Source organism: Varroa destructor, unplaced genomic scaffold (assembly GCF_002443255.2).
Source record: "Varroa destructor unplaced genomic scaffold, Vdes_3.0 BEIS01000002.1, whole genome shotgun sequence".
NCBI classification, from domain to species: Eukaryota; Metazoa; Arthropoda; class Arachnida; order Mesostigmata; family Varroidae; genus Varroa; species Varroa destructor.
In genome coordinates, this window is record NW_019211455.1 from 59,307,377 (window position 1) to 59,333,082 (window position 25,706).

The 25,706-nt window shown below is 38.3% G+C and overlaps 1 protein-coding gene across 1 annotated transcript in view; it reads left to right on the top strand.

Annotated features, from left to right (window-relative positions):
• LOC111244349 (glutamate receptor ionotropic, kainate 2-like) overlaps positions 1 to 25,706 on the top strand; it is a 321,397-nt gene that overhangs the window by 134,200 nt on the left and 161,491 nt on the right. The gene's annotated exons all lie outside the window — the stretch shown is intronic.

Below are 25,706 nucleotides of genomic sequence, written 5' to 3' on the forward strand. Positions count from 1 at the left end.
AGACGAAATCGTAATACCGTTCTGTTAATGAATTTTCCTGGTGACCTGTAGCCCGTTTGTCTAAAGCGATCACTTGTAATTTAATGCATATACTATTGCTGGAATACGATACGCGGAGTTCATTTTGCGTAAATCAATCTATAATCTGTTATATAATTTTTACGGATGGTAATATTATGTTTGGAGAAAAAAGTGTTTCTAAATAGACTTGATTGTACGTACCCTGTGAAACCCTTTTGATAGTCCCCAACACTGATTGTTGATACGTAGACTAGAGCAAAAATGTTTGAATCAAGGTAAGGTATAAAAGATAAGGTATAAGAAGAACAAAACACTTTCGAATAATATTAAGAACGAAAATACATAAATCTAGGCAAAATTCTTTTTGTGTAGGTTTCTTGTAGTCTAGCTTCTAAAGTCCGACGTGGTATTTAGGTTACAATTATTTTTGCTGTGTTGAGGAATGGATCGATAAACAAGGGTCTGCTATATTCCATATGCGTTGTACCTCACCCGAAGGCTACATATAGTAGTAAACGAATTAGAAAAACATAAAAGTCAATGTGTTCCATAGCAGGGCGCCGTAGCGCCCATTAATGATCATAAGTAAGAGAGGTAATAAATACGCTAATGATTAGTGAACTTGTGCAAAAAGGTAGCTACAAAGGGCACTATATTTTACACACTTGCCTTCTCGTATTCTAACTTAATTTTAACCATTAATAAAGAGCATAAACCCCACGATCTTTCCTCGAGTGGTAGTACATCGTCTTTCTCAGTCTACCGATGCAGTAACGAGGGTTGGTTGAAATGTGATCAATCATTAAAAAACCCACATAGGCGCAATAGTGGGTCCGAAGCATTTTAGGTAGAGGATAAAGAAATACTAGAGAAGCAAAATGTTATTTCCGTCTGGAATGCGTGTATATTACAGTAATGATATTGTGCAAGGCGCAATATCGATAGTGGCTATACGATTTGAGGTATTGCCTTGCGTCATAATCGGAGAAGTAACATAACTTTTACCGTTCCCTTGATAACAACGATTCTATAACTATAACATTTTATCTCTCAAATCTTATCCACTCCGACAATCATCTGACTTGAAGCGGAAATAGACTTTCCATAGTACAAACTACATGCGTTATATGAATATCAGTTCCTTATGGCTTACACAACGGGTCCTTCCTAAAATCTCTCGAGTTTGTTTTGAAGAGCAGGTAATGTGTAATTGTGCAATCTAACCCTCGTCCTTGATTCCTATACCTAATACCTTTATTTCTGCTGCTGCTCGTAGTCTCTGTTTACCAGTATAGCAATGGAATCCGCTTTCGATTTCAGCCTTTTCTGCCAACTTTTTGCGTTACACTTAAGAATACAGTCAACACGTTAGCTGAAACACGTAAAATATTGCTCTTTTCGTTGATTCTCATGTGCGACCGCATTTTAAGTATTTATTACAAAGCATAGAAAAGGCAATGTTTCTTTTAATCAGTATGCTACGTGCGATTATAAGGCTTCGGTCAAGAACCAAGTTGATCCTAACGACGCCGATTTTGAATGCGTCAACCGAGCCAACAACATTTACCTTAAGTCAGACTTTCTAAACCTATCAAGAAATTAATTAAAAGCTGGCCCGCGACTGTCTTAATCTACGAGTGTTTGTTAACGTTAGCCGAAAGCCATCACATCCTAAAGTTCTTTCTTCAACGGCGCATCCCACGTTAATGATATCTGTCAGGCGTGCTTGAACGACATTTATAAGATGTTGTTATAAAAAGCTAAATTAAACTACGAATGTCTTTGGAACAGAGTTAGTACGACGACGAAGGTTAGCAATACTTGATGTTAAAATAACATTTTGCATTTCAAACTGCAAAAACGTATTAAGATTATCAGTCGGCAAAGGTTCCTCTGAAATTAGTTTGGCCCAAAGAGTAAAGCGAAGTCTAGTTTATACAGATCTTTATACAGAGTAACCTATAAGCACAGGTGGTATTTATAAACGTATCAGCTTAAAAGGTAGTTTTTAGCATTTCGCAGAATCTATTTCTTCGTTACTCCCACTGAGCATAGAAGAGATCTGCTTATAAAAAAGGTATTTTGTATATTTTTGCTAATAGTGTGGCATTAACCCGCCGTGTGTGCATATTTTAGTTTCTTAACCACGCTCGAATCCGTCCTTTACGTTGTGAAGATCTGATAGTTGAGGTTTATATTATGATGCATAAGTCTATCATGTTTAGAATATATTAACGCGCAACCTGCAGCCTTCTACCCGCACCTGTTTTGCTATTAAACACGCGTTGAGCACACTTGTCTACCGAACATAATTAGCACAAAAATGTACATGTGTATATTTAATAATATAGCAGCACGGACGATGCTGGTGGCCGCCTTATAAATTCTTATAAAAATAATTTTTAATCATGGAAAGTGAGAACGAAACTGCAACCGTCAACTTACGACCAATCAAATCAACATAACGCTATATGGGAAAATGCAAATTTTTTCATCTCGTATTTGGTCGATTGGCTTTATAGGCAGCACCAATTTTCTCGGAATGGATTTTTAACAATCCAACTAATTTGAAAAATTGCTTGCCATTGGAGAAACAAACAGACATACATAGACTTTTAGTAATATTGTGAATTAGTATTGCCAGCAAACACTCAGTATTATTATTGCTGCTGTACATCACGCGTGATACTAACTTACGACTGCGTATGTGTATAGAGTAGACGTTCCTTTTGATAACAACGTGTGATATACAGAATCTGTAATGTCTGTAAACTTATCACAATCTTTACCCGTCAAAGTATGGTATAATATATCGCTGCACTTCCCAGGTGCTTAAAACTACAGATTTCTCAAAGCGATGACGTATTTGAAGCTCTCTGCGAACTCGCGCATCTTCTAGTATTCTAATAATAAGATGTCAATTTTGAAAGACTCAATTTGACTCTTTCGATTTGGATGTGGTATATCTAAACAAATCGTTTCGTCAAATAGAGAAACTACATTTTTGCGGGTGATTTCTCGTTAACGGCCTGACGCCTTACGCCAGAGAAGCACAAGTAGATCAGGTGAGATTTTATTTCAAAATTATATAAGCGGCTAAAGCGGTACAAATTGGTATTGCCACAGGAACGGCCTTTTGCGGTCGATGACGTTCAGCTCCGTTATTTTGTATGCTACCCAATTGATACTGAGGAAACAAACCAAAAAAGTAAACCACATCTCAAACCATATCTCAATAAAAAAATAAGAAATTTAGAGCTAAGAGAGAGCGAGAGAGAGGGAAAGTTTACTAAATTTTCTATTGAAATTTCTTATATACAAAGAGTTTTTTCTATAAAACATCTTGCATTCAAGCTAACGACATTTGCATTTTCTTTTGAATAGGTCATGATGGCCAGACGGACTCGAACCGAAAATCCACAACGTTAAGAAATATTAGCTTACAGAAGTACAACTGAATAGGTCACTGGGTTAGAGTAGGTTCATAGTAAAATTTATTCAGATGCATTAAGAAATTTACATTGATGCATTTCTGTGGTTTGAAGTAGAATTAAAAAATAATTAGCAACAAAATGTCATTTTTGTTATATACACGTGTGAACACAAATGCAAATGTATTGTATGTAAATGAATATTTCAAAATGCGCTTATTTTACCTACTACCTGCATTTGCTGCTAACCACTCAGTTCATTATGTCGTGGCGATCTTGTATGTCAAAGTACCCTAATTTATCAAACTCAATGCCCCTTCATCACTTCGCTTCAGTTAGCTATCATTGAATGTAGCTAACCAGTTTTAACAAAAACTTATGAAACTTAAAGCTTAGATGAACAGGTTTATAAGACAGCTTATTGCTAGTTGTCGTATAATTACATCTAAAATACTCAAAAACATAGCATTTAAAATACTCGCCCTGATTTGTTACTTCAGTAAATGGGCGTCCTCTTTTTTTTTAGTTTTTTAACTTTAGTCATACCTAAAGCTTACTAACTTTTCTGGAACGCTAATATATGAGAAGCAAAACTTAAGTATAAGGAATATAAGGAACATTTAATATGTACCCGTTTTCGAATAAAAGTACTTGACTTCAATCTTTCAGGTCAAGCAATAACTCCGATAATGACAGCAGTTAATTGACATCCTATAACTTTATCACTGACCGCTATAAGCTTTCGATTGAACTCGATTTAATTTAACGATTTAACAAAGCATCCTTGAAGAGAGTTTTTCAACTCTCTTCAAGGATGCTTTCGAAGCTAAAAACTCCCAGAATACCCTTAACGAGGCTCGACGTCTTCAAAGACGGAGCACTAATATCATGCGCTCTAACTTATTGTAATGTATAAAGCAGTTACAGCAAACAGCGAATGACGCAGCAAACGGAAATGTACTGCGTCAAAAAAGTGTCAAGAATTCGGCTTTGCAGCGATTGCACGTCTTTAGTCGTTCGAACCCCTTTCGCCCCTTCAGGTAGTAATCCCTCCTGCATTCGGTGCATTTGTGCCCTCGTTTTTATAACCAATAAAACAATTTTTAAACTTAGTCGTTGGAATTTTACTTAAGCTTTACATCTACACTTCATGGATATTGAGTCACAATATCACGTATTTATTTTCTGCCATTTCACTAGTAACTTAATCCGCTGCTATAGAGCTCTACGGTACAGGAGTCTAAGGGCTTGATAAAGTCCCAAAAGACAATTTCGAAAGAATGTTGAAATTTGAATGATTTTTATATTAACAAATTTTCTTATAGCCTTCTGTGGTAGTCTGTAGGGGTAGCGTCTGGTGAGAGCGAACAAGCTCCCAACTAAAACTCCGGCGTTTTTACTACCGTGGTTTCTATGGTGTCAGGTCGAGAGCTGACGTGCATTAGGAGTGATTAAATTTCGTTTACTAATCTTGCCCGCTTGAGACATTTATTTGGTCTAAACTAAAATCCACCCCCTAATGTGTCTGTCTGCGATGTTTATAGAAGACCTATTCTTTTATCACAAATCGTAATTAAGTGCGAGAATGACTCTGATGTAGCTTGACAGCGGAAAAAAGCAAGTGTCAAGAAATATCGGTTTTTGTTCCGTAGTTCAGTCAAGTTTTGTCCGATGAAGTAAGTTGTACCCTTATTTGATCAAGTATCATCTTGATACTTGAACTTACTTAATCTTACTTAAGTTCTGCTTAAGTTTATGTAATCTTACTTAGGTTGTATCCTTACTTGGTCAGGGCGAACAAAGATAGTATTTTTATCTGCGCTAAAGTTGAATTCTTTAAGTTTTACGTCCATTCTTAGTACCACTATATAGCACGTACCACTATTAGACATTCAAACAGCTGACTCCTAGCACGAAGCGAAGTATTTCCACGCTCGGATACGAACCCAAATCATCACGTATCCCTCCAGTTTAAGACGTAAACATGTTACTCACTCAGCCATCACCGTGGTGTGTGCATTAAACCTGATCACTAACAATCATAAGCTTTAAGATGGGTTGGCTTCGACCACAGCTCTCAGCTGTTCGTTATTCACCTTCGCAGAGAATGTTCCAGCGGGACTCATTTCCAAATTCAAAATCTTCAGCCTAGAAATTTTCGAGCCAACAAGTACGCTGTTTGTAATACCTTTACCGAATACAAGGCTTATACGGCGAACCGTGTCCCCGCTGTAGTTCTAAGATTAACCACTCGAATTCCTCCATTTTTTATGGTATTAGCCTTCTAAAAGCTCATGGAATGTAAATACATCCAGAATACAAAAAAGTGTCGCATCACTATAGAACAGCGTCATCTTAAAATATTTTAATAAAATAATAATAATGAACTAAAAAATAAATACAAATAATAAAAAATAAGATTAATGTTTTATATTGAACGACTTAAGAGTTGTATTTTAAATTTTAACCGATAATTACAAACGAGTGATGAACAGCAAATGCGTAAGTTCTAGAATTTTATTGAGAGTATCGAGGGTGATCATATTGTCATGTAATGGTGTACCACGCCGTTTACTGAATCCATCAGTTGCGATCTGCAAAGCTTATAATTTTCTATTTAGGCCCTATTGTTCCAAGCTTGCTGTTCATAGTTTCTATAGTTATGTAAACACTTTAATCACGTGTTTAGTACGTGATGTAGCGGGTCACGGTTTTCTGTAGCTTATTTTAGTGTTCACACATCTTCATATAATTCTCTAGCGGACTGAGTGTTAGTCATGGCATTTGGCAGTCGAATAAAACAGAGTTCGTTGTTGCCTGGTCGGCTGGCTCCTTGCTTTTGGGTGTTTGTAGTTACAGTTCCCACTGGCGACGCGCTGAGAAGCCAGCATTGGATTATGCGGCAGTTTGGTATGACGAGCAGCTAATGAACCAGTCATGCTACTGTATGGGAGGCTATTATATACGTATGCAAAGTTATGTGATATAAAATCAAATGAAAACTAACGGCTTCTTCAAACAAAAGTCATAACTCTTGAAAAATAAGGGCGTTTTCTCGACAACGGCTATCTCAGTAACAAAATGCCTTGGAGCACACCTATTTTCATATGATCTTTATACTTCATCTAGATTTAAGCGTAAAATAAAAAAAAATTAGTTTGTTCTTATTCATAGATATGACTGATTAAGTTTCTATATTATTCATACAATACATATTCAGTGTAGTCAATTGTTTTGGTTTCGGGAGCATGCCACCGTAGTAATAATGTATACCCATTATAGACACCCGCTTTATAAGCTTTGTAGTAAACAATGTAACGTAAACAAGCAATATTTTATATTCTAACGGCCAAAATATGGTTAGTAAATAATTGCTAATTTGGACGTACTTAGGGTCTAAAAGCCCTAGCCGTTAGCCGATATGACCGACGGAGATATATACATATGTATGCACTCGTCTCAATTTAAGTTGACCCGCTCGAATTAATTCAATCCACCGGATACAACTCATTTATGCTACCGCTTTTTCTAGTCGTCAATTTTCAAATCCGATCGTCCTCAGGTCGACCAACGATTTCTCCATTATTTCTTTTATCGTATTGAAACGCATCTTCTTCAGATTTTTAAATTTTGGAAATTTAGGAATTAAGTTTAAGAAAAATTTGCAGAGGGCTAAATCCGATAAGTACACATATAATCGACTTGGGTAGTTGGAGCCACACATTTATCCAGAATTTTTTGGGAATAACTACTGCACGAGTAGAGAAGTATGGGTCGGTACATTGCTGTAATAGAGGATCTAGAACTTGTTATACTTGATTGGACGGATTGAGTGGCGCAATATTCTTAAAAAATGTTAGGGGGAGCTCTTGATGGGTGAGGAGCCGAACGACGCGAATTTATGATAAACAATTCCCTGCAGACCGAAAAAACCGTGAGGAACACGACACTGTGATCCGTAATCAGTGTCGTAGACCTTTCAAGATTAGAATCGCCTCCTACACACTGTAAATATTTGAAACGTTTGAATTTCCTGTTTACTTAAACTATACTCGTAAATTTGCTATGACCCTTTATGTGTTGCATAAGCTCTGCTCTTTTACCAAAAACCAAGTTGGATTAAAAATGACAACCCGGTAGCGCTTTAAGGTTTCCTATTTAGCAAGCACATATAAGGCATGCCGAGAAGAATATACAAAAGCGGTGAAGCTGTTGACACACCGAATCAAAGAAACTTGCAGTAAAATTTTTCAAAATAGGCTTAACACGCGTCAGGTGACCAGTGAGAATAATAACTGATTGGACATTGATTATACTTTTTTTGCAAGCTACATGCTTAGATTCTTTTACTGCCAATTTTTCATTCTGATAATTTTGCATGTTAGTGTGCTACAGAGTGCTATTATAAGTTATAATCGTAATTGTGCTCGCTGAAGGTCATTCCGCATTGAAATTGCAAACCTAACAGGTTTGAAAAGAATGAGTAAACTTTAGAAAGGTGGAATTAGCCGATTTCGGGACTTTGCAATCGTGGCTATCGAAATCGCTGTTATATGCAATTCACATCAAACAAGCTAAAAACCTAAGTTGCGCACAAGATAAAGACCGCTGTTCTTATACTTTATCTTTGCTAATTCTTTGGCTTCCAGGAGTCAACAACACTAAAAGTGGTATATAACACGATGTTAATATTAAATAGGCTACAGTTTCCATCTCCTATATAGCGACCAGACTTAATCAAGTCAAACTGGAGCATCGCAGGCGTTTGATAACGAACCAGAACCCGAGTTTGTCTAGAATTTTCCATGGTGCGTGAGAAAAGATATGAAGTTGGTAATATTGTGGCTTATTAAATGGAGCCGTTTGTTATATCGCTGTACGATGTAGTGGACAATGTATTAGTATGAATAAGCGGCTCTTGGCTTTCAGTCGATAGACATAAAAAGGGAAAGCTTCCGTCAAAAGTGTAGCTTTAGGACCGTTGCCCATATGATTTTTTCTTTGTCTGAAGATTCAAAGTACCAATAGCGTTAACTCCAAAATACGGCAAAGAAAACGATTCAATTAAACACTATCGGCAATGGGAGTAGAGGAAGCGTGGTAGCCTCAAACAGTTAGCTTCACATATAAAAAAAATATAACGTCCTGAAAAAACAAAAAAGGTTTAAACATAAAGGAAATATGAAAAAAAGGGTGCGAGTCGACCACCAGTAGCTCATTAATGTATTGCACTGATAATCAGAACAATAAGGATGCAGTCATTACAACCAGCTAGAGTAAACAGTTCGTTTGTAACAAAGAAAGCTTCGCATTAAAACACAGTTGCAAAACTATAATAGGCTAGAAATATTATGTTACACACGTCTGTTTCGTTTGTTATCTGTAAAGCAGAAGTATCTTTTGCTATATTCAACCGTATAATATAGAAGAGAACAACAGTAGTTCCATTTGAAGAACACAATGGTAGAATGCTACTAAGGAACTAAAATTCGATTAAGATGTATTCGATTGTATACTGTGAGTATACAATCTGTATATTGTGAGTTCGGACTCTGCACGCTTCATCCGAATACGGGCATTTGCCTTCTGTAGTACACTTACATAGTGTGTTTTACTTGAGCCTTCTTTTAATTAATGCCAAAAATTGTAAAAACAATTAAACCATTAAAAACCACAGTCTGTGTGAAGGTATTGAATGTATTAACAAAATCATTCAGTTCGGCGACTTTGGAGTGATTCATATCACATAAGCTATCTTTCTACTTATTTTTTTTTAATAATGTATCGAGAGTAAGTAGTTATAGGTCCTTCTTTATGACAAAACGTGAAAATGTCTTTATGACAAAAATCTTTATGTGAAAAAACCACAGGAGATTGTTTTATGTCTATGATATTTTGCTTTTCTACTCGCAGAACTGTTCTATGGGCCGCAGGGTGCTTTTGAAAAAAAATACGTTTTCAGGATCAGTCTACTAACGCGATGAATATTCTCATTTATAATACGGGTACTGCCGATAGACATTACTTCAAATAAATGCATATTTGGAAAAACGTTCAGACTGTTTATAAAATGCACTCGGTTTATTTAATATACCTTTATAGCATACAAATCATTGTTCAAACCTCTTTGAAATTCGCCGACAATTTTGAGAAGTAATCGGGAATAACGCTACATTGATACAGGAAAACCGATTGACGTTTCCTTGAGAAATAATTCGTACAATTTATTTCATTTCAAACTCTTGAGGTATCCAAAAGTCATATCAGAAGAGAGGCAAATTTTAGACTTTACATCCAGCTTTACATTTTTTTACACTTCCAGCGATTTCTACTGTGTGAATAAGTCCATGGAATCTCATCTGCGGTGTAGCGTCTAAGACTTGCCCTTACTAGCTAGCCATCGGACCTATAAAGCGACATGGTAGCAATACATCATGGTAATCATCTACAAACACTAAAATTTGAACCGGTTTATATTCATGATCACCATGGCAATGCGTTCAAAAAATGCACATTAGGTTATGACGCCACCTAGCTTCAGTCTTTATGGCGTTTTAATGTCGTCCTGCAAAAACGGACTGTATTCAATGCTACATGTTGTTGATTCACGGTTTCCTCACATTTTATACAGTTTTTTAATAGCTTTGTCTTGACGAAAATGGTGCGGCGATATGATGCATAACATATAATATGCGGCGACATAACCACACTGAAGAAATTTAATTCTGGCACGGATGGAAACTGTTTTAGTGAAATGCGGTTCTTTTTGTCTAACTCTTGCAATAGCGGTAATGATATTGTATTGAAAAAGAATAGGGTGCTCAATTTACTTTAGAGAGTAGTGCAGTGAAAAGATCACTTGGGTTTTGTGTCTGCAGGGAATATCTCTCTAAGCTTTATAATATAAAAAATGAACCTCAGGTTTTTATATTTAAATTGTGCGAGATTCACAACTTATCTTGTTCAAAAGATAACTTTCAAATCGTGGATCGATATATCAGTACAATTCTTTATGCATGTGCTTGCCTTTATTTATTTTTTTTTTCGCTTTTTGAGTCTTTTGTGTAATTTTTCTTTTTTGCTGGTTAAATATCTTCTTCCTAATTTTCTCAAGAGGCTCCCAACGACGTAGATCGTCAATTTCGAGCGTGCAAGCAAGTTTTAAAGTCGCGTGTACCGTGAAACGTGGAGCCATTGCCCTGCCTACGCTACGATGAGTCTGCGATGTTGTTCTAAGCTAGTATTTTCCTAGGGCGCATGATACCGAGTGTCCCAGTTTAGACTCAACCTTGCATATTTCTCCAAGTTATATCTGCTACATCTCATTTTTCATGGACTTTGCCTTTTAGGGGTAAAATGATATAGTAGCATTCCATTGTATCATTAAGAAAAAAAAAACTTTGTTTGTTAACCTCTCTCATTCTCTAAAAAATTAATTTCGACCTTTGGAACATTATATTATACACACTTATATTATACCATGAGACACCTGCGAACTAACTTTTTTACTTTTTATGTATCTGCCATTACAGTATAATTAGAATCTTATATGTTGCATCTGTATGTGTGAGACATGATACAATATATTATATTTTAAAAGATGTTTTCTCGGGATTCTATTATTATGTCCCGAGTAGATTAAACCACAATTTTGCTATGTGGTACTAGAGCAGATCTGATCACAAGCTGACATTAAGCAGAGTACAACGAAGAAGCAAGAGGTCACACGTTAGGCCGATCAGAACAAAGGTTCGGGAATTTGTCATCTACAGCCGATCAGCGGCTCTGTCTTTTCTGAGGACGTTGTCCCTTAATCCCAGGAGCGGGCACGGCTGTTACCACAAAGACAAAGATGCGGAAATAAAATCTTCAATAAACAGCTATGACCGAAAAGCACTTTTCCACAGGTTTTTTCATAGCCCGACAAATGTAACGGCACAAATCTTTGACATTAGTGACGCAAATTCCACGAACACCATTGAATGTAGACGGAGATGTTTTAGGAACGAAAACTAAAGCATATTTCGATCGATAAAAAATATTTTGACCAAGACACGTTTGGTCCTTTTCAATAATTGTGCTTGCACTATAATGGTAAAGAAACGTCTAGGAAAGAAAATATGGTAAAAACTTTTAGTCCTCTGAATACACATTTATCGGCTGGAACATTCGGAATAAAATAGTGCACGTCTAGGCTGCAAGTAAAAGCCGATTTTATGTATATGCATTGGCCCATATAAACAAACCTTTTTTAAGATTGTCTTATTTTTGTAAACAGTAACAGTAATAGGTTGCTCAAGAGGATGAGCACGACCAATTTTCATAGGGCAAAAGTGGTCTTGTTTAGTAGATACTACATTTCCGCCGACGATCAGGTAAAGAATGAATTTCGCATACATAAAAAATCTCATCCTGACAATGAGAATATAACATTTTCTAGTTGCTTCTTTGTGGTGAAGCCTCTGTCGTCGAATGGGTTTTGAAGACTTCAGAATAGTGCTTATTCGAAGAATAGGCGATCATTATATATTGGGTGCACTGAAAAATCCTATTGCGATGCTGTAATAGTGTTTTGAATCATCCGTCGGAGGTGTGTCCGAACGTTTTCCTGCTAAACGGTAACGCTTTTCTTTATTAGAGAGTTGGGTGCTTGCGCAGCATAGGTGCCGCTCTTTCTATCTATGTAGAATAGACTTTTAGCATAATGTGTTCTCCAGGTTTCAGAGACCCATAGTATACTATGTGTTTACATATTACCCAGATACATAATTAACGCTTTTTTGCTGCCTCCTTGCTTTAGCTATGCCGGGTCAGGTCTTCCGCTTGTAGCGTTGCCCTGTTCGATTGTTGTATTAAATCCACCTCTCGTTACCTGTAACAGTTCTAAATGCCACACTGAGATTCGCTCTGCAGCCGCGAAGAGCAAACCAACAAACGCACCTTTGTGCTCATCACTAACTACTAGGAAACCTACTTTTCAACGCGATACACTCTTTGCGTGGGGACCAACAATTTTTCACAATGAAACCTAATATACGAAACTATAACGCCAGCGATAATCGAACGACTTTCTCTAGTTACTGATTCCACCGCATTATTGTTGAGCAATGTGCGCTTCTTAAGTGAGAAGCATCTTTGAGATTAAAATTTCTTACTCGAAATTCCCTGAACTGTGGCGCCATTCTGTGAATCGATACAACTATATTTTTAAAATTTTAGATTTTTAAAAAAAAATATAATTTTAGCAGCAATATTCAATTTGCTATAGTGCCTCCAACTTTGGATCTAAAGATGAAGTGAAACGAACTTTCCCATGAAAGTACTTTTTTAACGAACAAACCGGTTGTTTTTAGTATGACTTACCTATGAAAGATTTAGTACGAACAAACAGGCGTTATTTCAAACATTTTATATCGCTAACAGCTTTTCGATAACGGCGGAATTTGAAGAGTCGAAAAACGTTAAAAGGTTTCTGCGTTATTTATATAACCTTCCTTCTTTATTCATACATATTGTGTTGCACGTGTCGTTACCTGCCAGGGATCACTTTAGCTCTTGCGAAAAATGTGTATGAAATTGGTCAGATAACAAAACGAGCGCAAAACATAGCGTTAATATTAAAAATTGAGGCCTTAGACCAATTATATTGCACTAGTCGCCAAGAAGGTACTCATCGATTAGAAATTTCTTTTTCATTCGATAATATTAATTGCTGTTGAAATGTCGATGGTTAACTGCTCGATGTCTCTACTGGGAAAAAAATAAGTAACAATAAACTTTACAGTTTGGTAATTGGCGTACTCGCTTTTGGAGTTTGATTTTTACTGTTTCTATATTCACGGCACGTAAAAGTTAGTGCCGAACTTTGGAAGCCAGCATAGCCTGCATTGAAATTGACTCCATCTAAAATACACAATAAATTGTCTGGCCAATCATGTGTAGGTATTATGATATACTGTCTATAAAAGGAACTAACAATTTAATGGACATTTGGAATCAGATTATATTCATATAATTTTGAAAGAAACTATGTTTCTGGCTGTTTGGAAATAATGTAATTTGCAGTGGTATAAATACAGAAGAAGGTGTTTTTTTTTCTAGTAATTGAGTCTGTTTGGAACCTTTTGTCCTCTTTTTTGTTACATATTTCCTGTTACATATATTCGATCCTTCGTGCACCATTTGCATTTCCCCCGTCACAAAGTCAATAAAAAACATACACATACGAATGTAACTACTTTTAGTAGCTTTTTTTTAGGCGGATTAAGGATAATTAGCCGTTCTAAGCGTCCACGAATTAGTCTTGCTAAGCTAAATGGCGTGTCTTCAGTCTTTCAATCGACTGACTACTCAAGGTGTACGATGATAGGCCCTATGAATAAAAACGGAATAACTCTATAATTAACGAGGCAATATAATTTGCGATATGAAAAGCTACTTAATGCATACAAACTCGAGTTTGTCTCCGAGTGTATCACATTCCATCAATCGTTACTAAGCGACCAACTTGCTTTTGATATGAATCGTAATACAAAATTGTAAATCGCTTTTATATATGTTTAAACGCATACTGTAAGGCCCTTTATGGAAGCAATTTGCATATCCAGATTAGCACCTAAGCACCAGTTGGTGCGACTTCCTCCTTGTAGTTTTTTGTAATTCTGTATGACCGACCTATAAGTATGTATAATTGCCATATTGCTACGAGGTGGCCTAGAATAATGAGGCTGACTATACCTAGTGCAGAAGAGACAGCAATTATTCATGACATTGGAATATGTATATTAGGTTAATTAGAAAGCTTTAAGGTTAATTTAGCTTTTTGTTCTTGCTTTTAAGTGGTACTACCTCTTGGACGAGGTTAGTCTCGCCCACTAAAATAATCTATTTCCGTGGTCTTTCTACACCATTGGGTTAATATTACAGAAATATAGCTACAGTTCGTAATTGTGCACTCCATGTGGCCGTCTGGAGAGTGGTTTATAACTTATAAATCAAGTTTAATTTATTCACCTTTGCTGGTGGTAGTCAAAAACATCATATATACAGGCCAACAACACAGCGTCTTAGTATCAAAGTGACTATATAGAACATAACTTAAAACACTTTATGTCATATGGCTTACACGAGCCTTGCTGAGTTTATGTAATGTATTTACAAAACTTTCCAGATGTCTTAATAATGGTACCATGAAACAACTGGTGGGATGATATTTAGTAATATTTCTCTCGTATCTGGAGTATTTACCTGTATAGTCAAATTTGCAGAAACCCGGTTTTCTGCAATCTATAGCTGAACCCATTCACGACAAAACAGACGACGACATATCTGTATAGCCGATTTGTCCCTCTTCAGTCGCTGCTCTTCATCGCACCCGAAGGAAAATAATTTTTATTAATTTCCACGAATTTTTAGTTCAACTTTCTAAGGTTCTTGAAGACTTTCGTTGATGGAAGCCCAAAGCGACAACGTAAATCTTTGCACAGCAGTGGCGAGTGTACTTGTAGACACGAAAAGTGATTTTCGGTCACTACGTGTAGTCCCAGTGCTCTCCTGAGAACAGGCGGACAGAGGGGAGGCTTTGGCGCGATTTAATTGTTTGAGGTTCTTAATTGTACGATTTTGCCAAATAACGTGTGTACAATACATTGTGATCGGAGCTACACTGGACACAAAAGCTAAGCGCGGCTACGAGAAATAAGCGATAATGCAACCTGATCGCCCATGCGGCGAATGCGGTCTTCCTGCATTCTTCGATGACGTATGCAGTGAAGCTTCTGACGTTGACAAGGAAGAGCAAATTTAAATACAGAAACCAGACATAGGTAAGCAGCGACTTTGTGAGGTATAAGATATCAGAGGCTGCTACTTGTATATTCTTCTAAATTTCCACGCCCACGTCCCCAACCGCAGTCTGGCTTACGGTCAGTTTCAAATCTTTGATTGCCGTATGGAGTCAGGCTAAATCTAGGGATTAGGTTGTCTGTCTGAAACAGACCGGCTGTCTGTGTAGGGGCGAAGTCGTCCTGTTGTCGATGGCCATTCTGCCCTCCTGTAGAATAGCAGCAAGACGGTTGAGCACATTCATAAGGGTACCCACTTCGGCCAGCGTGAACATAATCTTGTGGAGAGTTGTCTTAAAATTATCAAACACGGCGGATTACGCCGCGCGGCTAGTGCTCTCTAGATGTTGGTCATCAGGATCCTGCACGCTGTTTTTGTAAAGCGTTTTCTCCGAAACCAGTGTTGTTCTGTTAAAATTTGAAATGGCGTGCACGCTTTCTCAGTAACGGTCTACACTAGGGTAGCGGTATGTACACATTTATTAAGTAGTTCCGTCCAACACAATGGCAAAACGACGACGTATTTGAAGTGCTCGTTCACTTCCTCTTTGCGTAGGCTCTCAAGACCTTGTATTAGCTCCCGCATTGTAAAATCTTGTTAAAAAATACCACGTTGTATTGAGATATCTCTGTTCTCACGCTGCGACAAAAACGGCATTGCGCGTGGTATCGTATCCCTTCTAGCAAACATCTCTGAGAAGTGACTTATAAGGGCCGAAGAGCTAATCGAGCAAGCCGCTGAGCTGCCGCGGTACGTTAACCTTCTCTACGGTTAATGTTCTGCATCGGCGATCAGACGCGTCTCCAGCCACTTAGAATATTGCTGCCTGTGTGATCCATATGTTTTTTTGATAAATTGTCTTAAAAACAGAAACTAAAGTATAGAACTTGTGCTGTATTTTGGCCATCAGCTTAAAGGGCATCTGGAACCTCCGGGCAAGGCTGCAAGTACAGTTGGACCACATCCTCTGTTTCCGATGGGACGAAAAAGCCGTACAATAGACTGGAAAATCTCATGCGGATGTCGTGCATAAATTTTGATGTCCACCACATGAAGTAGAGGAAAGAGAGGTGGATGCGATACAGAAGCTTACCTCTATCCAAGTGCCGCGACGGGGCTTGGTGTTTGACAGTGCGCATAGGTAAAGTTTAGATAGTGAAGTCTATCGCCACTGGTATGTGGACACAAATGTTTGTGCTCTTTGACAGTGAATAAATCTCACCTTGAGATATTATCCTATTCTTAGTTACTACAGTTTTAAGTATATCGATGCCCGAACTTCTTGTACATCCTAGAAAAATTGGTGTCGAAATGGGATTGATTATTCAGCAATCATAGTCTGCAAGCGTGCCTTCAACAGCTCTAATGCGATCAAATTCGGCTGGTCCAGACGAGCGTTGAAGTCGTCGACAATGACCAGAGGAGATGTAGAATAAGGAAACAGCGTTTCAAAGCTACTGACGAGTTTATTTACCGGTGTGTACGGTGATTCGAATTATCCAGCCAAATATAAGCTGTAGCGAGTTTTAGTCGCCGGCCACGTAAAGCAATGACGTTATTCTTAATTAGACACGACGTGAAGTCACTTATCACATGATTGTAGAGGACAACGATGCCTTCACTAGAACGGCCTGGACCGCTGCTCTTCAATGTAGGGCAGTACAAACCCTTTCAGGCTGTGGACATCGAAGGCCTTTATATCTATACCGTCCACTCTTGATCATCGGGTGCCGTGGATACGAAGAACAGAAGAGCTGAGAATCTCGCATTTTTTTAACCGGCTTTTTTCGCACTAACATCATTTGCCGTTTTACAATCCTGGCTAAACAGAGAATGAGAAGTACATACATTTTGGCCCGGATTATATAACGTCCCTGAAAAATCTTTACCTTATGCCTTGATTGCTGATATACTTGTTATTTTTAGATTCCATATATTCATGGTAATAGCAGTGAAAACAGCAGCAAAAACACCGCGATTGGCCCATCGGAGATGTTAATATACTTCTCTGCTTTACATAAGATACTGTCGATATCCATTTTCAGCACAGCACGAGTAGTCATTGACGTTTTATTAGGAAGAATGTCTTATTAGGAAGGAGAAAAAGGCTGCACGATTGCTGTCTTCCATTACTAGCGCTTTTTCTCGTAGCCGAGGAGGGATTGGGTCTCTTCAAAGATCTCTGGGAGATGTCTCGCACTTTACGTTAAGCCGCTGTCACCAGTTCCACATGCTTCTGTTTTACTTACAAAAAAAACTTGCCCTTCCAGCTCTCTCACTCGATAAAATAGACCGATTGATCAATTTTCTAGCGCACACATGTCCCAACGTTTCTGTCTGTTGACAGCCTGATGTTAGTACTGAAGGTAACTTACAACATAATTTGACTGTTAAGTCGATTTTCGGATAGCTATTATTTTACATTTACTACCTGAATCACGCGTAAACGTTCATATGATTGCTTATTCGCCACTCTTTAGGGTACAGTGATTACCGTGAGGATGTGCCCGTTTTCGAGTGCCGATAGGCACTCCGGCGTTTATAGACTGTAAATCGCCTCTTGCTGTTGAAGCTTTGGAATCTCATGGAACACCTGAACAGTTGAATCTCGTTTGTTATTACTTCTGGTTAAAAGGGGCTTAGGTTGCTGTCTAGTTCTGCCAACGGCACATACCGCAAAACCTGTGTGGATAAAGAAAATTTTAAGAAAGAGCTTATAAAGCATTTGAACAAACGCTGTCAGGTATTGCTGATGTCTTTTTAATCTCGAGCACAATATATGTTGTATTTGCTGCATATTTCGCAGCGAAAATCAAGGGAAATAATAAACATATCTTGAATTTTTGAGGAACTTATTTTTTTTCTAGAAAATTTGTATAATCACACTAAAGCAACATGTATACAGCGCAGTAAATGCAGAACACTCCAGAGAAAGCAAAGGCAGCTTTAAACCAAACAAATTAGTAAAATGTATGGGTAGCAAAGGCTAAAATCGCTGTTAAATAAACTTTATTTCAATATACTCGGCGTACTTGATCGTATAAATAAAATTGTAATTTCGAGCTATTTTCATGCTAAGCTCGTTTATGCGTGAACCACAATATTCTCTGTTTTTGCTTTGCGGGCACTACAGGATCCAGGTATGAGGATCTTGAACAACAGGTCGAAGCACCTTATGACTTATCGGTTCGATTTCTACTCGAATATTGGCTTTTGCTCTTGGATGGTTGCTAGTCTCTCTAGCTAAACCCTGTTTTTCCCCACAGGGAGCAGCTGAGGGGCGTTAGGTCACAGAAACGCCGCGGCAATAAGAGGTCTGCACCTTCCCAATTTCTACAGCGCTTCTGCTACAGCGCTTGATCAGAAAAGAGATGTTTCGCGGGCGGTATGTTTTGCTGCATACTGCTGGAATCAAAGAATAGCACCTAGATGCAAAACGTCTAATGCATGCCAAGCGAAGTTCTTCAGCAAATTTTAGTAACACACGACACTGAACTGAAAAACGATAAGTTGTTATCAAATGCACTTAACCGCTTATATTCACTATAGTAACAATTCTATAGCGGAAATAGGTATGCGATTATTACCTTTCTATAATATAGTTATTGAATACTCCGATAATGATTTGACCAAGACGCAGGCGTAATACACTAAAATAATCTATATAAAACGTGGCAAATGAAAATTAGAAAAAAAATCCAACCTTTTATTGTATTTGAGTTGCACTTGCACTTTTTGAAACTTCGAACCGTTCACTCGAATATCATTACTCGGACCTTCTCGGAAGCAGGCGGGTTGTGGTTAGCCAGAGAAAATAAAAAAATTCAATTAGTCTACATATATAGAAAAAAGATCCGTTTCGGAACTAGAACGACGGAGACCGGTCGCTATATAAACCTTATGTTCCATGAGAGTTGTGCTACTAGAAACATTATAATATCTTGATTCAAAAAATTCCGTGAAAGAAATTTTGAGGTGGAAGATTTTTATGGAGAACGCCTTCCAAAGGCAAGTAATGAAGAATTGAAAGCTGTCATGGAAGCCGACCCATCATAAAGTACGTGGGTTTTCACACACAGCACTTACATTTTGAAGGATATAAAAATACCCTACTCGTTCATCTCACTTACATTGATGAGATGAAAAATGGACAAATGGCTGCCGCATGATTTGAATGAAGGCCAAGTATAGAAAGGTTTTACCCTCTCGTTACGGCAGTGATATATTCTAGCACCGAATTGCCACTTGTGATATGAATAAAGGCTTCTACGATAATTGCAGATGGTCTTATTAGCGATTAGATGCGACTGCACGGGCAAAACATCACCCTAAAGCAAATGTATAGCTGCAAAAGTTTGAAGAGTTTGCTACGTCACGTTTCATACTGAGCGACCTGATATTATTTTTCTTCTCGATCACCATCCTCACGATAATGTATTAAAAAAGGGTCTTTTAAATAATAATGGTGTTTTTGAAGTTGTATTTTGGATCCTGGAACCATAAGTATTCGAACAACCAAACATGCTACTAAATGGTTGAACTGCCATATTATACTACAAAGTGCAATGTGATAGTTTGATTTCCTTTTAAGTTTTTCAATAAGAGTTTAAACGTTTCAAAGAAATAAAACCATTCGACTAGGTTACTAATTGCTTACTGAGATACGTTTATATGTTTATGGAAGACTGCGAAAACTGAATTTTCTGCAAATATGAACTGTGTTAGACAAAAATTGTGACTGACTGCCAAAATTCTCACTGGCTATGTTGTCTTCATATCTTGCTCTCACTTATTAGTTGGGGACATGTACTACCTAAATCCTTCTTACTATGTACTCCAATAATCATATAGTGTATTACTATTATCAAACCGAGTTATCTGAGCTTGTACTATATTATAGCGGTGTTCTGTAATAGGGCCATTGAGTGACGCTTATAACGTACCCCATGATGTCTTATGCTTCCTCGTATCCGTTAACTTGGCTAGCGAAGAGGAGCACGAACAGAAGAGCAAGAGAGTAAGCGAACGGGGAAACGAACGAAACGGAAAGGCGGCCAGACAAGCGGCCACTCAGCGACGCAGCAAGGCATCCATCCAAGAAAATATCCAACCCTGTCTTTTCGAAGCGACACCAGTAGTTCGAGAAAAGACGAAGAAGACGTACGTCCTTCGGATCGCCCGAGTTGTCAGAACAGGCAGGCAACAATGACGATGATAGCGCCGTCAAGGCTGCAGCTGCTACTACTACTACCCATACAGCTACTGCAGCCTGTCAAATTAGAGGGGAGAAAAGGTTACACGGCCTGAAGGCCCAGCACCTAACACGCAACGGCCTATGAACAAACGAACGCTCAACTTGAAGGGCCAACGATACTAGGGGGTCGTCAGGAAAGCCACACTGGCCGAATCGGCTCCTCGAGCGTGTGGGAGGTGGGATACCATGCATTTTGTGGAATTACAGGGCTGACTTGTTAGCTGCAGCAGCACCAACCAGCAGGAAAAGGCGCGTTATGAGAACATTTTCTTAGTCGTAATCTTAAGTCTTCTTCAGCGTCTTTCTCCTTTTCCAGTTCTTCAGTCTCCAATTTGAGACTCATCAGAGATGGAGACGTGGCGCCTGCTGACTGCCAACAGCGACGTTCTTTCGACGTTTCAACAATTTAAAGCACGTTCCCTGTGTTACTGCTACTGTTGCCCTTAGTGCTACTTTTGGTTTCATTGTAGTGTTCCTTCGTGCCAATAGAAGACCTTTTTGTTCCCTCTTTTTCTCCATTCCTTTTTTCTTTTGGTGCGATGTGAAGCTTTGCCTAAGCGCATGTTGTTGGATTTAGTATTCGAAGGGCATCATGCAGGAGGCATTTACATATGTACCGCCATGCCTTACATGTATTCCGAACGACGAATAGAAGCAAACGAATAGAAGAAGCAAAAAGAACTGGAACACCGAGTACGATATGGGACAGAACGAGTGAAAAAAGAAATATAATGTAATGAAAAACAGATTCATGCAAAATCGATATTTCCGGCCGTCGACGCCCATGTCCACTGACTCCCGGGAACAAATAAGTATTCGTAACCTGTTAGCATAATGTCTTATCGGATTTTTGTCGATTGGAACGTTTGCATACGCAACGAGAAAGGTCACGTAATTGTCAACATAAAAATTCTGCGGAATACTTTAAACTAAAGGTAATCGAAACTAAAGTGAGGCCGCGATATGGTATGATCTGACTGCTGAGTGTTTTTGCCTAAAATAGCAAAATCGCATTAGCAACTTGGCGAACACAATTTCGTATATTACCGCTAAAAATACAGTGTTGGCGTATGTACTTAGAGATATGTTACATGCTATTTTGTAGTTGCCGAGAAAATATGTTCAAAAAGATGTTCGAACTTTGCACACATATGTTCCCAACAAATTTGATATGCTATATATAGTTATGCAGTTTCATCAGCACCGTCTAATAATGGCGTGTACGATGAGTTCGCGATTAAATTCTTGAATGAATGATAACAACTGGACACGCATCAGTAAAAAACGCAAGTAGACGTCGTCAAGGGCATTTTTCAGCCGCTAACACAAAATATAATAATGTGGTACCGGACATGTGAATATTGTAATCCAATGCCAATGCCGCGAATCACAAAGCGAAACCGCAGAGTCGGTTCTGTCTACTTCAGACCAATAAACAGGTCTGCCGTTGTTATAAAGAAGGCTCAAGTCTACGACGCGCGTAAAATATCTACAAAAAGATACGTATTTATTATATGAGTGTCTCATAACATATATAATGTTATATAACAATAAATAAAAACACTCTTGGGATTAACCGAATCAACGCACGGTAGCTTTTGTTTTAGTGAGGATTAATGATTTCCAACCTTAAAAAGTTATCCATGCGACAGATATACTCCATACAAGCCAGCTCTTGTTCATTCTACTGGTAATATTGCGCCATTACGATTAGAGTTTGTATGAAGTTTACAAGATCGTACAAAGCACACACAAATAGTCGATCATGGTGACGAATTGCGCGCATGCAGTACGAGCAGTCACAATATATACAGAAGTTGCTCCCAATGTGCTGATGATATATATCATCCATTATGGTTTTTCGGCTTTGTGGGGTTTTTCCCATTGCACAATCTTATTTAAGTTTTCACATGTCTTGTGAGTCCTCCAATCCCACCAGTGTGACTTAAGCCAAAAAAAGCAGTTAAACTTGTTACGTGGAAGCACGTCACCGTGATTCCCTCTAACAATACATGCACAAGTAAGTTGAGCTAAAGTCTAACCTACTTTTTTCATTACATATAAGAAGAGCTACTCGTGCACACAACAGCTGTTACTAGTTAAGGCCGATTTCGCTTGCCTTAGAGAAATGTACTTGTTGACAAAATAGAATAGTTTATGTAAAACTGTATAGGAGAAAGCGCTATTAAGCCTAAAAGGGTCTAGAAAGAAGAAAGAAACAAAACGGTTTAGAACAAAGTATGTTAACGTATTGGATCCCAACGGTCTTAGTTGGTTACTTCGCCAGTATTCATAAAGTCAAAATAGTTATCAGGCTTGTTAAATTTTGAAGATATACTAGCTTTTCACTATATAAAAGTGAATGAAATAATTCGCCTTATTAATTTTGAGAAAATTTCATTCAAATTCAAGATAATTATGATACTTGCAGAAATAAATACAAAAATATACATAAATTATGTAAGTCTGGATCAGTGTTATGTTTAAAGGCCAGCTAAAGGATTGTAGATAACAGCTCTATCGAAACGGCGCAAAAAATCTTCAATTGACCCCCGCTATTAATGTAACACTACTATAACCTTGACTTTCCTTTTGCCCTTGTACAAATGTAAGATTATTTACTGTGATAAGTATCTAAGTATATATACCTCAGGCCACACCTCAGTGACAATCAACTTTATCTATGGTTAAAATAGTAGAACAATTTCGTCAGTAGTGCTTAATATAAAAACTCGGCCTGTTATCCATCTTAAGTGCCAAGTTACCGACCGCACTATATATGTATAAATGTTAGTTTAATAATAAGTTCCATATTAAATTAAATAATTACTTGAATTACTTAGGTTCAACCCACCTATGATCAAATATGAGCTAAAGTTGAGCGAACTCTAATATATTCTATTTACAATATCAATTTAGGTAAGCTTACAGGTAAGTGTGGTTCAATGAAAAGTATTCACCCCAACTACCTCTAATAATGGGCGATTGCCCGTCACTTGTCGACTAGATTCATAGCAATGCCAGTGTCCCATAAATGCTCCATTAAACCTCTAGTATTTCTGAACTCCAAAAGCTTCTCTTGGTTCACATAAGCATTCGAATGAAGGAATAAAGGAGTAGAGTATTTTAAAGTGGTATCTCAATCATATCGTCAATGAAATTGTATTTATTCGCCTCTGCTGATAGTACTTTATTAACGCAAATCAACTACACAATATGAGAGTGTATATAGAACCGTTTAAAACGGTTTGTATCATATGGGTTATACAAGTGTTGTTGTGTTTATAAAATAAATTCAGAGATTTACCAGATTTCCTAGAGATGTTGGTAAACGGCAACGAGCGGCATGACATTTATCACAATTTCCGACGCAGCCGGAGCCGTTACATGTATAGTTAGGCCGATGAATCCCTGGTTTCTGCAAAGTCTATTGTAGAACCTATTCGCGGCATAGCGAATGACAGCATATCTGTTTAACCGGTTAGTTCCTTTTCCACTCATTGCCCCTCATCGCACCTAAAGCAAAGTAAATCCTATTAATCTCTGGTAATTTTTGCACCAGTTATCGGGATTTGTTTGGCCTCTGCTGCTACGAACCAAAAGCGACGACGTATGTCCGAGTCAGCTAAGAGATACGCAAGGCGATTTCGGTTCACTATATGTAGTCTCAGTGTTATTTCGAGGGAGGAGGCATTCGCGCGATCTAGTTGTTTGAGGTTATTCATCACAAGATTTTGCCAAATTATGTGTACCCTCTATGTTGCGATCGGAGCCATTTCGAGGTCGAACCAGCTGAGAGTGGTTCCGAAAGACAAGTGATAAAGCGGTTTGGTCGCCCACGTGGTCAAGACTGCCCTCCAGTATCTTTCCATGATTTACGCAGTGTAACTTCTAGAAAGAGCAAACCTAAATACGAAAACCGGTTTACGTAAGTAGAAGGCAACCTGGAAGAATATAAGGCGTCAATGGTCACTGTCCTGCTTCATCATCTCTGTCTTGGTCAGATTTACGGTCGATTTTGAATTTGTAGCTGTAAAACCAGGTTATAGCTTATTGGAACCTGCTCGACCCATATTTTACTTGATCGTCCTAAAACAAGATGAGTTCGACTAATTTCTTCGATTTTGTTATTTGATCAAAGGGGCCCTTCAGCAAGACGGAGGAAAACAGTGGACTTAGGCTAGCGGAGGGAGAACGTTAAACCACTCCGTCGGCAATGATTATTCTGTTCTCCTGTAGAATCGCAGTGCGAAAGGTCAGCGTGAATATTAATTTTGTCTCTGAACGCGGAGTGAAAGGCTCCTCTGATATCGACGAACACCGCGTATAGCGAATTGCGCGCAATAGCCAATATTCCCTTGATGTAACCCATCAGGATCCGACGCGTTATTTCTATAGAATGTTCTTTCTCGGATCGTGTACGCTTCCTGAATAGTTATCCAGTTTTTTAGAAACCAAGCCGTATAGCAGCTTGTAACGGTTTCCTTCACGTGCCATGCTGACGGCGCGATTGGGTCGCCCTTTTTTAGGAACCATTAATATGGTAGCATGCCTTACATTAAACTAGGTGTGTACTGGTATGTAAACAAAGCATTAGGTAGTGGCATCCAACACGGGGCCAGAATGGATGCGCATTTGAGGCGTTTGTCACAGACGCTAAACGGACCGCCGATTTCCTGATTGCGTAAGCTCCTAAGACCTTATATTAGATCCCGCACTATGAAGTCTTGTTGAATAACACTGCGCTGTATTGAGACCTTTTTTATTATGATATGCAAAAGCATCACGCATGATGTAGTATCCTTTCATGCTAACATCCGCGAGAAATTATTTATGAGAGACAAAGAAATAGTCGGGTAAGCCGTTAAACTGCCGTAATATGTTAGCTATTTGTATGGTTGACTCTCTGAATTGGCGATCGAACGGGTCTCCAGCTGTTCAAGGTATTGTTGCCGTTGTGACACGAATGTTTTTCAACAGATATTCTTGAAAAGGGAGGCTAAAAAGGGAGGGATGTATCTTGAGCATAAGCTTGAAGGCCGCCTGGGCACTTTGGACAGAGTTACAAGTATAGTGTAGACACGTCTTATGCTTTTGGGGGGAGGGGGTGTTGTACTGTAGACTAGATAATTTTTATCAGATGTCGCTCACAGGTT